Source organism: Atractosteus spatula, unplaced genomic scaffold, assembly GCF_055471065.1.
Source record: "Atractosteus spatula isolate fAtrSpa1 unplaced genomic scaffold, fAtrSpa1.hap1 Scaffold_9, whole genome shotgun sequence".
Taxonomy (NCBI): domain Eukaryota; kingdom Metazoa; phylum Chordata; class Actinopteri; order Semionotiformes; family Lepisosteidae; genus Atractosteus; species Atractosteus spatula.
The window spans coordinates 429569-443704 of NW_028296923.1; the positions used below are offsets into that span (position 1 = coordinate 429569).

The 14136-nt window shown below is 44.2% G+C and overlaps 1 pseudogene across 1 annotated transcript; it reads right to left on the reverse strand.

The window, feature by feature from the left end:
• Positions 1–654: 654 nt before the first annotated feature.
• Positions 655–8823, reverse strand: LOC148804772 (uncharacterized; annotated as a pseudogene). The gene has a single exon (XR_016090715.1). The product of XR_016090715.1 is annotated as an uncharacterized LOC148804772 (transcript).
• Positions 8824–14136: the final 5313 nt, after the last annotated feature.

A 14136-nucleotide genomic window follows, 5' to 3' on the forward strand; every position in this document is an offset into this window, starting at 1 on the left:
AAACTCTGAACCAGCTCTAAGGAAACTAATCCGATTAGACGTTACTTTGACTTATCTTTTTAGCTCGGTGCTGGATTGCTCAAACTCCAGCTAGGGTTAGGGTTAGCATTCCCACGCTACTTAGACACTTTGTTTACGCTCAGTGCTGGATTTTGGGATCTTTAGGACGAGTGGGAATTTTCTCCTATCTGTCAATTCTGTTTTGTTTTGGAGACTCTTGGCTGCCTATGTTGTACAGTGCAGCGTGAAGGAAACATTTTCCAAAACTGTGTCAGCTCAAAAGTTGTAAGAAAACCTCTCCAGCTGCTTTAACTCTCTTCATTTTTGTCATTTAATGTGACACTCGATGTATAAATAAATAATGCGGTATCGCCGTCTTGTTTTGAATGGCTGCATCTGTATGCAAAAGGTGAGGCTCCAGTTCGACTTTATATGACAAAAGTATGGCAGACTGTGCAGGACCGGCAGATAACTTCCGCTTATTTTTACCATATTAAGCATTGGAAATCCTCCCACTTGCATTTGTCACAGTTTATTTTGGCTCCACCTAAGACACTTAAATCTTCAAACACTTTTCTCTTCTCCCGCAACACTCTTGTCTGTCGGCTGTCGTGGAAATTTACCTATCAAGGAAGCCACAAGAGAGAGTTCTCACCTGAGTAAGGTCTTTATTTCAATATTGCAATATTGGGAGCCCTGCTGCCACTTTGCAAAGTGCAACCAGAGACTCAATTTGTTACAAGCAGTACAGGGTTTTTATAAGATGTTGCACTGTAAGAGAAAGCTCAGCACTTTGTCCCTTCTAACACTTCCCCTTTCCCTAAGACAAAACAGATTACATCATAAAACAAAAGAAGAAGCACCACTAGATTTGTTTTTCAAAGCTTATCAGTTACTTTCGGCTAATCTAATGAGCCAGACAGCATATATTGTTTTGGTACATTGTCTTCTAAAGTAACCTGTTTTCTAAAAATCTGCTCGTACTGTAGCACAGCAGTTACATCCTTGAAATATATTTTCTAAAAGCACCAATATATTTTTTGCATAGCTCTCTACATTTTAAGAATCAATTTACTTATTAGATTTCCATTTCAATTCCCTCCTTTTTATTCTTGAAAATGGTTAAAAGTTAGATTCTTCATATGGATTCCCAGGAGGATCCCATACTTCAGATTCTTGCATTTTTATCAGAACATACTGATGCGTAAACATATTCATTACCATATTTCAAAGCATTGGAATAATACATGTCATACAGCAACATAAAAACAGGAAGACAAGTATCACAGCCCCTATAATCGGTGTTAGTAACTTAAAGAAAAACATTCCCCCTTGCCCAAACAGTGATTCTCACCAGGAGAGAAAAGCCGGTGTATCTTTAATGCCTCTTTCTTTGTTCACCTTGTCTTTCAGTTCTTTCAAATGCTGAATAGCGAGCGTAAGATTTCCGTAATCATCGTCATTTGATGGAATATATGTACAACAGTAGTCTCCTACTAAAGCACAAACTCCTCCAGATGTTGCAATTGAAGGTCCAGCACGAACCTGTTCTGAAGTGCCATTAATCTAACTCTCCTTAATTCTTGTTTGAAAGCGTCTAAGCCTTCTAACGTGATATTAATAAAAGAGTACATTTCATAGCGAGTAATTTGTAACCAGCGGGCATTAGCTACTGCCTGAATACTCAGTCCTGAGGAAAAAATCATTTCAGCTGCAGTAAATAGTCTATTGTCCTCTGGTATTTTAGATATATCTGGACCATATCTGTCAGCCCAACTGAGAGCGCGTTTAACCCTTGACTCCCTCTGAAGGGGCTTCATTGAATTTAACAAATAAGAGTTTACTGGGACAATGAGAATGGAGTGGTGTAATGTGACTAGAGCACACACTCCTCTCCAATGGGGAGGAAGGCTATCATAGACTTTCGCACCACATTGCCAATACCAATCCATCAAAACCATAGTTCCGTCAGATAAAGTATGGTTAGTAACCGTGGCGCTACAGCCTCCTGTTTTTCCTACTGAGGGGCCGCGACCTTTGTTTTCATAGCAATAAGAGTGATTAACCCTAGAAGGCAGGTAAACTGCTACTTTAACAGGAGAAGCAGTCCAGGTAATGTGATTTTTTAGGTAATCCCACAAAGGAGGACATTCTGCTTTTTTACTGGCAACATTGAAGTGAATAGCAAAATGCACTGCTGGATCACTGGGAGAAACGAAGCCTAATGCTACTGTAGTAGACTTATTTTTCTTCAGGCCTTTTGCATATGGATGCCCCTTTGAGTAGGTTAAATATGTTATGGTAAAGGTGGGAAAAGATCTAGGGTCTGGCTTTGGAAATCCTGCCACTAGACTTATACATTCAGAAATGTGACTACCAACTGGTCGGGGAAAAAGTCGCATGGGTGAGGCTGTAGAATGAGGCATTAAAGCACATACATAACAAGATGCATTAAATTTCTTTAACTTTACAGTATGATTTATAAATTTGTACCACAAATTACTCATATCCCCCACATTATTCATGGTTTGTTTCATTCAGCCAGTTTGTATACAAAGAGGCTTCGCGTTTAGATTCTTCCTCTTTCTGGGTGGTGACAGGCTTCCACATAAAAAGGAAAAAGGCTGTGCACATCAGTCCCGAGCAGGTGATCCCCATCTGTCCTTGTGGAGACATCACTCCTGCGCCTTGCTCAGTTTGTTTGTGACCTTTTTACAGTGGGAAGCGTGAATCCAGGGCACCCTTTCCTCGACTTTCACAGCACTGGCAGTGGTCAGCAGCCCCTGGCACGGCCCCCTCCACCTGGGTGAACACCACTTCTTTCTCCTGAAGTCTTTCACCAGAATCCAGTCTCCTGGCTGGAGTGTATGGCAGAGGTCCTGGTCTGGTGCAGGCACCGCAGCTTTAACCTGTTTATGAATATCACTAACAAGTTTTGACATTTTCCGGCAATATGCTACCAAACACTCATCTAAGTGGGTGAGGTCTGTGGCCTCCCCTTTTACTTCTGGAAGCCCTATTCTCATGTGGCGTCCAGTAAGAACCTTGTGTGGCGAGAGTCCTATGGTGGAATGTGGCCTGGCCCTTAAATACATCAAGACCAATGCAATGGGAGGCACGTCAACCAATTCATTCCTGTTTCAGCCATCATTTTTGTTAGTTTATTTTTTATGGTCCCATTTACACGTTCCACCGCTCCACTACTTTGAGGGTGGTACGAACAATGCTGTTTTAAATCAATGCCCATGTGATCTGCGAGAAAGGTAATGACATTGTTCACAAAATGGGTACCGTTATCTGAGCTAAGTTTTCCTGGAATTCCCCATCTGGGAATAACATCTTGGAGCAAGTGCTTAGCCACACTTTTAGCATCATCGTGTTTACAGGGAAAAACTTCTACCCATCTAGAAAACATGTCTACGATTACCAGGCAGTACTTGTATCCGTTACATGGTGTTAATTCAATAAAATCCATCATAAGGTGATCAAACGGATCATCTGGGATGGGGTGCGCTAAGGCCTGAGTTTTAGTGCCTCATCCTACATTGTTTTGTGCACAAATGAGACATTTATTACAACATTTCTCTGCAAAAGTTGTGAATCCCCTCGTGTCCCATTGCATACTTACCATACTTACCATCCCTCCTTTTGACACATGGTCTCGCCCATGTGTCACTTTAGCAATGTAGGGGAAGAAATGTCGGGGAAGACATGGTTTCCCCGTCAGGCCTAGCCAGACCCCATTAGAAAACAAGCCAGACCTTTTCCAGACTGCCTTTTCAGCCGGAGTGGCCAGGGCCTGCATGTCAGATAGTGAAGCCATTGCGGGCTCAGGGCTGAGAAGGGGAAGTAAAAGTGCAGAAGAAAAAGGGGATACTGCAGCCGCCTTTGCTGCAGCATCGGCCCTGGAGTTGCCTCTTGAAATCTCATCCAGCAAGTGGGTGTGTGCTGCACACTTGCACACTGCAATAGAGCTGGGCAACAAAATAGCCTCGAGCAAATTGCTTACCGGGAGGGAGTGTTGGATCGGTGTGCCTTGTGATGTGAGAAACCCCCTATTCTTCCAGAGAGTACCGAAGTCATGCACAACCCCAAAAGCGTATCTACTATCAGTGTAAATAGTAACTGACTTTCCGGTTGCCAGGACACAAGCCCTTGTTAAAGCCAAAAGTTCGGCTGCCTGGGCAGATAAATGCGAAGGGAGGCGAGCAGCCTCGACAGTGGAGTGGTCAGAGACCACTGCATACCCAACATGACTCAATCCGGTGGACGGGTCCTTACGAGCTGACCCATCAACATAGAAGAGCAACTCAGAGTTAGGAAGGGGAGAAGAAGAGAGATCCTGCCTGGGGGTTACCTGAGAGGTGATGGCCGCCCCTCGTCCTGAGTGGGCAACAAGGTTGCAGGGTTTAACACTGTGCATCGCTCGATAGTAACATGTGGCAGAGATAAAAGGACATGATGGTAGTGAAGAGTAGACGCGGAAGAGAAATGTGAAGTTTTACTCTGAAGGAGGATGAAAGCCACAGCATGTGGAACTAAAAGCTTCAACGGACGATAACAAACCAAAGAGGCAGAAGCCATGACAGCTGCAGCTGCTGCCACTACAGCACGTAGGCAGGCTGGGAGGCCTCTGGTTACAGAGGTAAGTCGCTGAGAATAATAAGCAACTGGTTTAAGACGGTCTCCGTGTTCTTGTAAAAGGACAGCACTGTAGAAACCAGACTTCTCTTCAACACATAAAGTGAACCCCTTAGTCATATCAGGAATGCCCAATGCAGGGGCAGACATCAGTGCAGTCTTGAGTTCACCAAAAGCGTTTTCCCCTTCTTCAGTCCAAGTCAGTCTGTCAGTCATATTCAGGCCTGAGGCGTGCGCCATGTCAGACAATGGCTGTGCTATTTTTGCATACCCAGGTATCCACGCCCTACAGTAACCTGTGCAACCTAAGAAGGACATCATTTCCTTCTTGGTGCAGGGTTTTGGAATTTTTTGGATCGCACTTATTCGCTCCGTGCCAATTGAGCGTGAATTTGCAGAAATGTCATGACCTAAATATCATACATTCTTTTTTACAAGCTGCAGCTTTGATAGTGAAACTTTATTTCCAGTACTGGTAAGATAATTTAAAAGATCTTTAGTATCCTGAACGCAAGCGCTTTCACTTGGAGAGCAAATCAACAAATCGTCAACATACTGCACAAGTGTACTACCGTTTTTAAAACCAAACCCTGAGAGACAGTACTGCAATGCAGAGGAAAATACAGTAGGAGCCTCGGCATACCCCTGAGGCATACGAGTCCAAGTATACTTTTTCCCTTGAAACGTGAAAGCAAACCAGAACTGGGACTCAGAGTGTACTGGGATACTAAAAAATGCATTTGCCAAATCTATTACAGAAAAAACTTTTGAGTCCCCGGAGATAGATGACAAAATAGTGGTTGGATTTGGAACTACAGGAGCTCGAGCATATATGGGTGTATTTACTGCTCTTAAATCTTGTACCGGGCGCCAGGATTCCCCATCAGCCTTTTTAACGGGGAACAGTGGAGTGTTACAGGGAGATGTTGGGCAGGGAATCAAAATTCCTGCGGCGACCAGCTGTTCAACCACAGGTTTGAGCCCAACTTCAACGTCTGGCCTGAGCAGATACTGGGGCTTACTCGGCCCATAGGTGGACTTGGGTTTTACTTCGAGCGGGGAAGCCCCCTCTATTAATCCCACATCATATTTGTGAGCCGCCCAGAGGGAGCTGGGCACCCCCTCTAGTGCGGGATGGGAAGTGTCAACAGGGGTAGACACAAATAATGCACCCATCTGATCATCTGGAGCCGTGAGATGCACTGTCCTCCAGGTTTGAAGGATCGCTGAGTATGGGCACCAACTGGCCTGGAGGGTGGCATTATATTTAACTCTCCTAGAGTCTGGAGCTGACCACGAGCAGCTTTCAACACACCGTTGGACAAAACTGCCCACGTCCTGCCAGCGAAAACCTGATGCTTTAGCAAGGGAAACATGAGGGTGCGTTCCCGCTCGATAAAGTGTCTTCTGCTCTTCTGTTAAGTTAATAGCTAATGCTGCAAAGTCTGCCGAAATTAAATACTCATTGCTTTTTATCTTATCACTACACAGTCCGTCACCGAACCACACCATCTCAAATTCCTCAGCTGGACCTCTAAAACTAACCTCTGCTGTACAATGTAAATTACTCACGTCCTGAAAATCACCCTGGCCTGACCACAGTCTTTTTATTTCTTGTAAAAGAAGTTGTGGCGTTTGTTCCTCATCCTGCACTAAGTCCCAGCTGTAATAGTAGTCAGGGACTGTGGATGAGTGTTGTAATAACATGGTGTGTGGCAAGCAGTCTTCATTGCGGGTTAGCTCAAGCCCTTGTTCTGAACAGACGATTCGGTGAGGCCCATTTTGCAGAGTAAATCTCTGCCACACAAATTAACAGGGCACTCTTTAGGAAGGAGGAAGGAGTGGTTACCAGGCCCAAACCCATGCTGCTGGCATTCCACTGTCAGGGGTGCAGTAAAATAAGACTTTGTGGGATGTCCCGTTACTCCTATTGTTAAAAATGGATTTTGAGGAGGGGTCGAACCTATAGATATTGTCCCTGAATAATGAGTGTGTGGCTCCGGTATCCACTAAAAATTCATATGGGTCTCAATTTATGTATAAAGTGACCTTGGGTAGCTGAGACGGGGGAGAGAGGGCAGGTAAGATAAAAGTCTCGGTGCCCTCAGGCCCTAGCTCAGCTTGCGATGAACGTCAGTCCCTTTTTTCCTACTGCCAGGGTGATCTCACGGTTACCTCAGGTGGAGGGGGTGGTGGTAGATCCCAGTTGTTGCCGTCGCTTCTTCGTTTTGCTGTGTTATGTTCGGGGCAGTCACGAGCCCAGTGTCCCTTCCGTCCACACTTGAAGCAAGTCTGGAAGTCCCCTCTCGGGCTTCTGCTTCTTCCTCTTCGGCCTCGCCGGGTGCGCTGTCCTCTCCCTCTGTTCTGCTCACCCTGGTAAAACTGTAACTGAGCCATTTGCAGCTGGTGAAGCTGATGATTATCCTTTCGGGCTTTTCGCTCTCTCTTGTCTGTGAGCTGTCTTTCAGCATGATAAACATGGTGACATACTTCTGCTAATCGGGCAGTGTCCCAGCCGATACAGGTAGCTTTTACCATGCCACCTATTTCTGGAAGCAGTCACTCTACAAAAAGGTTAGTGAGTTGGGTTTTATAAACTGACCCTGCCCCTCCTGCTGGGGGTTCAGGCAGGCCACTAAGATTACTGAAGAGAGGAGTCAGTCTCTCCAAAAAGTCATTACAGGTTTCCCCGGGTTTCTGGTTACTTCGCCTCAGCACTACCCAATCCACTTTCCCCGAGTATTTTGCCTCTATTCTGCGACATATGGCATTAAGCTGGGTCTGATAGTCACTGCCAGCATCGCTGCTGTATGGGTGGTCAGGGCTAAACTCATTTTGACCATCTCCCCTTACATTGCCATAATCAAGCTTCAAAGTCTTTATAAAAATAGTCTCTAGCTCTCCGCTCGTGGGTCTGGTTTGTGCTACCAGCCGTCTCAGGGCTGTCGTGTACTTACGCCCAGTGGTTTTGGGGTTTGGCAGCTCCCCAATAACTGCCGCCAACTCAGTTAATTTCCATGGGCGATAAACGAGGACAGTAGGTTCCTCATTATCACCGGTGCGGGGATTAGGACATTCAATCATTGGCATGTGGAGCACCCCCTCTCCCTCCTCCATGGACTGGGGACACGGAACGGCGGAAGGATCGGCGGAGCGACCCCCACCATACCGCACTCCTCTCCTTGTGCGGGACGGTGAGAGCATCCCCTCCGTGTCACCCTTTCTTTCATCCCGTCGCCTATTATACGGTGAAGCCGGTTGGCCCTCCCCATATGGTGGAGGCGACGGAAGGGTAGTCACAGGAGCAATAGTTACTGCAAGACAATCCAATTCGGGATACACTTTAGTAGTGCTCAACATCATCTGTTCAGGTTTCTTACCCCATCCTGAATAATGCCTCTTAGCACATTCCTCCCACACACTTACACATCTGCACATGTACTCAAAATCCCACCCGGGATCTCCCTCTGGGTTAAGTGAATCTGTCGTTTCGTGTAATAATCGTATGGCCCATGGCTGAAAACTACCTGCACAGGGCCATCTCTCATTTGTCCATCCTGACATATTATCAGTAAAAGGTTGACAGTATATTAACCCATATTCTCTTCCCACTATATTCATGGGCGTTTCAGTTTTCTTCCCACTATTGCCTAACTTACTTTGTCTTTCTCTAACTTGCTCCTCAATTTTCCACAACACAAAACACTTCCAGTCGACTTTCTTATTTCCCTTTTTCTCTTTTTCTTTTAACTGTTCTTCTAGTTGTTGTATCTGCCTGGTACTAAAACTACCATTTTCTGGAAAACCTAACTTACTCCACGAAGGAAGACACTTTATTCCCCTTTCTCCAAATTCTTTGTACATGTACTTCGCTGGACCGCTCGGTCCTGTTTTCGTCTTTGAATTTTCATTTCCCATTTTTACCGATCGGTGCCTTACTTTAGACCCTTATCACATTAACTACTCCGCAGAGCAAAAACCACACGTCTGTGTTAAGATAAGTTCTTTATATGAGTCCTGGACTCATCAAACCCGCGTGAGAACATCCTCACCGGCCTCCTCTTTCTCTGCAACAAAACCACAGAAAATATTCTGAATCGTCTTTTTACTTGAGTTCCAGACTCACTCACTCAAGCCCCAGGGTTAGAGCAAGATTTCTTAATCGTAAAACAAAAGGTTCATTAAAAGGATCACTTACTGACGTCAGACAGCAGTGAATTCTCCAGACACGTCTCTGGAAGGACAAACAGTTTATCCTCCGAGGTCCGTCCAATTTGCTAAAATTGTCCAGGCCAGGATGGAGTTTCAGCATCCGTCCGCGCTCAGGTTTGTGATCCCGGACGAGCCCCCAAATTGTCATGGAAATATAACTATCAAGAAAGCCACAAGAGAGAGTTCTCACCTGAGTAAGGTCTTTATTTCAATATTGCAATATTGGGAGCCCTGCTGCCACTTTGCAAAGTGCAACCAGAGACACCATTTGTTACAAGCAGTACAGGGTTTTTATAAGATGTTGTGCTGTAAGAGAAAGCTCAGCACTTTGTCCCTTCTAACACTTCCCCTTTCCCTAAGACAAAACAGATTACATCATAAAACGAAAGAAGAAGCACCACTAGATTTGTTTTTCAAAGCTTATCAGTTACTTTTTTGCTAATCTAATGACCCAGACAGCATATATTGTTTTGGTACATTGTCTTCTAAAGTAACCTAAACAGTGCGTACTGTGTTGACGCACTGTTTTCTAAAAATCTGCTCGTACTGCAGCACAGCAGTTACATCCTTGAAATATATTTTCTAAAAGCACCAACATACTTTTTGCATAGCTCTCTACATTTTAAGACTCAATTTACTTATTAGATTTCCATTTCACAGCACTATGTGGCAGTTTTGCATGACAACCCATCTTACCACGGAAAGAAACCTAACAGCTTTGGTAACATAGGAGGAAATGACCTGGCCCATACGTGGCTCAAACCCACAACGTTGGCATTATTAGCACCACGCTCTAACCAACTGAGCTAACCGGCCTCACGACAGTGGTCCTCTCTGTGCTGCAAAAAATTGAACTCAGGGAATTTCTTTTGTCCTCCTTTGAATAGAAAGCCATGCAATTCAGTGTACGGGCTTTCTGTGCGGTTTAATGGTTCTTGTAACCCAAATCCTACACTGGCCTGAAGTGCCCCCCCATTTCACAGCATTTTTCAGCTGATTTAAAATGTACCTAAAGGAGAAGCATAATTGAAGACCATCAATTACCAAGAGCTTTTGTCAAAGGTTTTGGCGGTCATTTTTAATGACCACAGAGCGCTATGACCTCGGTTTTACATCTCATCCAAAAGACAGCGCCCTTTTACAACACAGCGTCTCCGTCACTATACTGGGGCATTGGGACCCGCACAGACCTCAGGGCGAGCGCCCCCCCGCTGGCTCCATTAACACCGCTTCCAGCTGGAAGCTTTGTTTTTCCCTGTAGCTCACCCTCTTCCGGGTACTGAGCTGGCTCACACCTGCTTAGCTTCAGTGGGTTTTCAGTTGCGAGTAGCAAGGGGATGCAAGTGATGGAGCCGCTCGCTGCAAAAGCCACTGTGTTGGCCGGGAATCGAACCCGGGCCTACCATGTGGCAGGCGAGAACTCTACCACTGAACCACCAATGCTCACTGTCAGGAGCTCCAAAAAAGACACTTTTTTTTCCGCTCAGTGCAAAAAGCGTCGACATCTGCTTCCAGCTGCAAAATGCCGTTCGCGGACACTGAAGAATTTATTTCCAAGGCAGCGGGTACAAGCGATTTCACGTTTTAAAACCACCAGGAAAAGCAGAAAGGCACATTTCCTCGCTCACGCCAGCACACAATGACAGGAGGCAAACAACATAGTCAGCAGGATTCAAACCTGCGCAGAGTGACCCCAATGGATTTCTAGTCCATTGCCTTAACCACTCGGCCACAACTACAGCAAGCCCCACTGCTGCTGCATTCTTGCTACAATCTTACGTGGATCGCGAGGCACCGGCAGAAGCCTGTTGCAAAGTCTTTCTCCGTTTCAAAAGAACATTTCCAAAATACAAGCCTTGCAGACAGACACGCCTCAGAGGACTTAAGGGTGGCTTCATGTTGGAATGATAAAGTCTCCCCGTCCGGACATGAAAATGGCACTTTGTTAGACGCAATAAAAGAATCAACAACAGAGAAATGCCCACAAGCATTTTAAAAGCTGCACCACGCCGCACTTGAAATAGCTCTTACATTAGTGTTAGACGCAGGAATCGCCTTTTTATTTACGCTCTTACCAACTCGATGGAAAGCAAAACAAAGCAAAGCAGAGCAAAACAAAAGGAACGAACTAAAACCCTCACGTCCCGCACTTGCATATAACGCTGTTACGTGCCGAAGCGGTATTGTACATCATCCTAGCACTGCAACCCGGGGCTACAGTATATGGGAACAAGCACACGCCACGAATCGTCTCTAATCACTCCCTACAGCTGTAAGGCGCCTTGAAGCGTGCACCCCCAACGTTCTATTGGGGCATCTGTAAAAGGTAAACTCTTGAGCAATCTCTGAACCAGCTCTAAGTAAACTAATCCGATTAGACGTTACTTTGACTCATCTTTTTACGCTCAGTGCTGGATTGCTCAAACTCCAGCTAGGGTTAGGGTTAGCATTCCCATGCTACTAAGACACTTTGTTTACGCTCAGTGCTGGATTTTGGGAACTTTAGGACGAGTGGGAATGTTCTCCTACAGATGCAGCCATTCAAAATGCGTGGTACAAACCCGCGGTACGGTAATCTACCCACAAGCCACCGCGGGGCACCGTAGGGCACCGCGGTAAGTGATTGGCTGGCCAAAATGACCGACAGGAGCACTCGTGGTGCATTGGTTGGTAGTGAAAAGATTTAATCATTTAATGTCTTTACTGTGCACATTTTAATCCGCTTAGTTTTGAATATTTATATGGAATTTTACCACTAAAGGGAACTTTTAGTAGCTGAGCATAAAAAGAAGAGGAGCATAACACATCTGAAGGTCATAAACGATATTAATTTAGGAACATAAACATTACTGTATGTACGTAAACTGTACTGTGTATGGCTGGTCTTGGTAGTTTAAAGAAAAAATACACACCTGTCTTCCATTTCTCCCTAAACATTTTAAGCGTGAAAGTTTTATGAAACGGTACCCAAATATGCGATTGCTGTATAGAATGAATTTTAATTTTAAAAAAATTATTTAACACAAAAATTAAGCTGTTTACATCTTCCGCCTGAGAACAGTCACCCGTTGCTACCCAACGCAGAAACACAGCCACTAACTAGCAAAGAGAGGACATTAGCTACCCAATATGATAAAGAAATAAATGATTATTTTGTTTATTTCTTTTACACATTTATTTGAACATTTCCATCGACTGTACAAGCACTTGGAAACTGTCCAATCCCTAGTTCATCAGGCATTTTCTTTTACGCTGCGGGCATTCTCCCGTTCTGGCGCCGGTCTGTGTCTTCTAGGATATAATGCCAGCGAACTCTTGTTTTTATGTCCACTATAACAGACAATCTCCTTTGCTTTTAACCGAGCGTCTAACCCCTCTGATTGGAGAAAAAAGACGTGCTGGTTTGCTATACATACTGTACCAGGAAGATGATTTCTTTCTATTCGAAACGTGTACTTTAAAAGTTTAAGAAGTAAAAACCTTACAGCGTACACAGATTTCTAAACTGATCAGGATCGTTATCTTTGTCTTATCCATAATAATGTTCACTGCTCTGTCCAGCAAAGTAATAATAAACTTTATTTTATATAGCGTTTTAAACGAATAAGTAATTAGATTGCTCAAAAACCGAATCACTTTTTCTACATCAACACCGGTGAAACCGGTTTAATTCATTACAGCCAGCACTAGCGTAGAGAGGGGGGTTGTACTCGTTAATGTCTTAGCCGGAACATCATTATATCTCATTTTGTATTTCTATAAAAAAATCGTTTGCCCAGCTTAACACTATTGTTGTTATTGTTTTTATCCTGTAAAGCGCTTTGAGGAGCACAGCCTTCTCACCACTTAGATTACTTTTTGATACCACCCTTACAGAAAGCAGAAACTTCTTGTATTTTCCGATGACATACAAGTGGAAAGATTACAGATTTTAATCGTCTTTTTTCTGAACCAGGGAAAATCTGATCATGTTTCTCTATAACAATAATAAAAAACTTTATTTTACATATCACCTTTAAAAGTGGCATCGCAAAGCAATACAGTAGATGTAAACCACAGATTACAAAGTAAATACTCAGACAAACACAAACGCGTTTTTAATAAAATGCTTTTATTCATTCAGCAGAGAGAGAGCGTAAAACCTGGGCGTAACAGCTGTTCCTTTTTCTGATCACTCGCTCTCTGGATAAACGTCTCACCTGTCCTGTTCTTTGTTTTCCTAATTTGCTGATTATGCCTTCTTCGATCCACTCCTGCCCTCACACCTAAAGAAGACTATTTTATTTCTTTCCGCGGTCCACTGTGCAATTAACCCTTGTATGTGCTGTCCTTAAGGTGATATCACATAAAGGGGATATGTAAAATAATGTTTTTTATTATTGTTATGGAGAAACATGATCAGATTTTCCCCGGTTCAGAAAAAAAGATCTATAGTATACTAGTTAAGAAAAATAAATCTAAACGGGGAGAAAGCTATGCTGAAAGTTTATTAAGATACTTAGAAGACAAAGATATCAATTTATGTTGCATTTGTCAACATTCAACATTGGTTCCGGTCGAGAGGGAATGCTGGCGCATTTGGCTGCCATTCCTCTCACCAGTTTTTCATTTTTATCTACTTAGTTAAGTTTTTTTTCCCTTTTCTCCTCGATTACACTGATTTCTAATTTATCTATTTTCATCCGCTTCACGCTATCCGCTCCACGTTACAAATTCACAAATGCGACTTCCACTGCATTGTGAACTTACTCAACTGAAGACCTTCACCACTTGCTACCGCCTTCTCTGGATTTCCTTCCCGTCTCGATTCATCGATCAGGTCTCTGAGGTACACTGCACTGCAACTTCTTCAACTAAAACAAAGCTACTTCCTGGTCAAAGACACATTCGATTACTGCCGTTTTACTGGGATTTTACGACCGACTCGCTACATCCATCGCAGCACAGGACGCCGTTTTTTTCGTTCGTCTGCCTGCGGAGTCTCTATCCCTGCCTTTCGGCGCAGTCTGTAAGTCCATCACGTACCGGCGCCGATCTAAAAAATCTCCTCTCACTACCGCACCTGGACCGCACTCCGCTTCCCCCTGCATCCCCGAGACTGGCCAGATCAGCGCTACTCAACACCCGCTCCGTTAACAGCAAGGCTCTTCTTTTATGTGACATTATCAAAGAAAAACAACTGGACCTTCTGTGTTTAACCAAAACATGGCACAAACAAAACGATGGACTCCTGTTCAACCAACTAGTTCCTCCTGGATATGGTTTGTTTTACCTTCCGCGTCT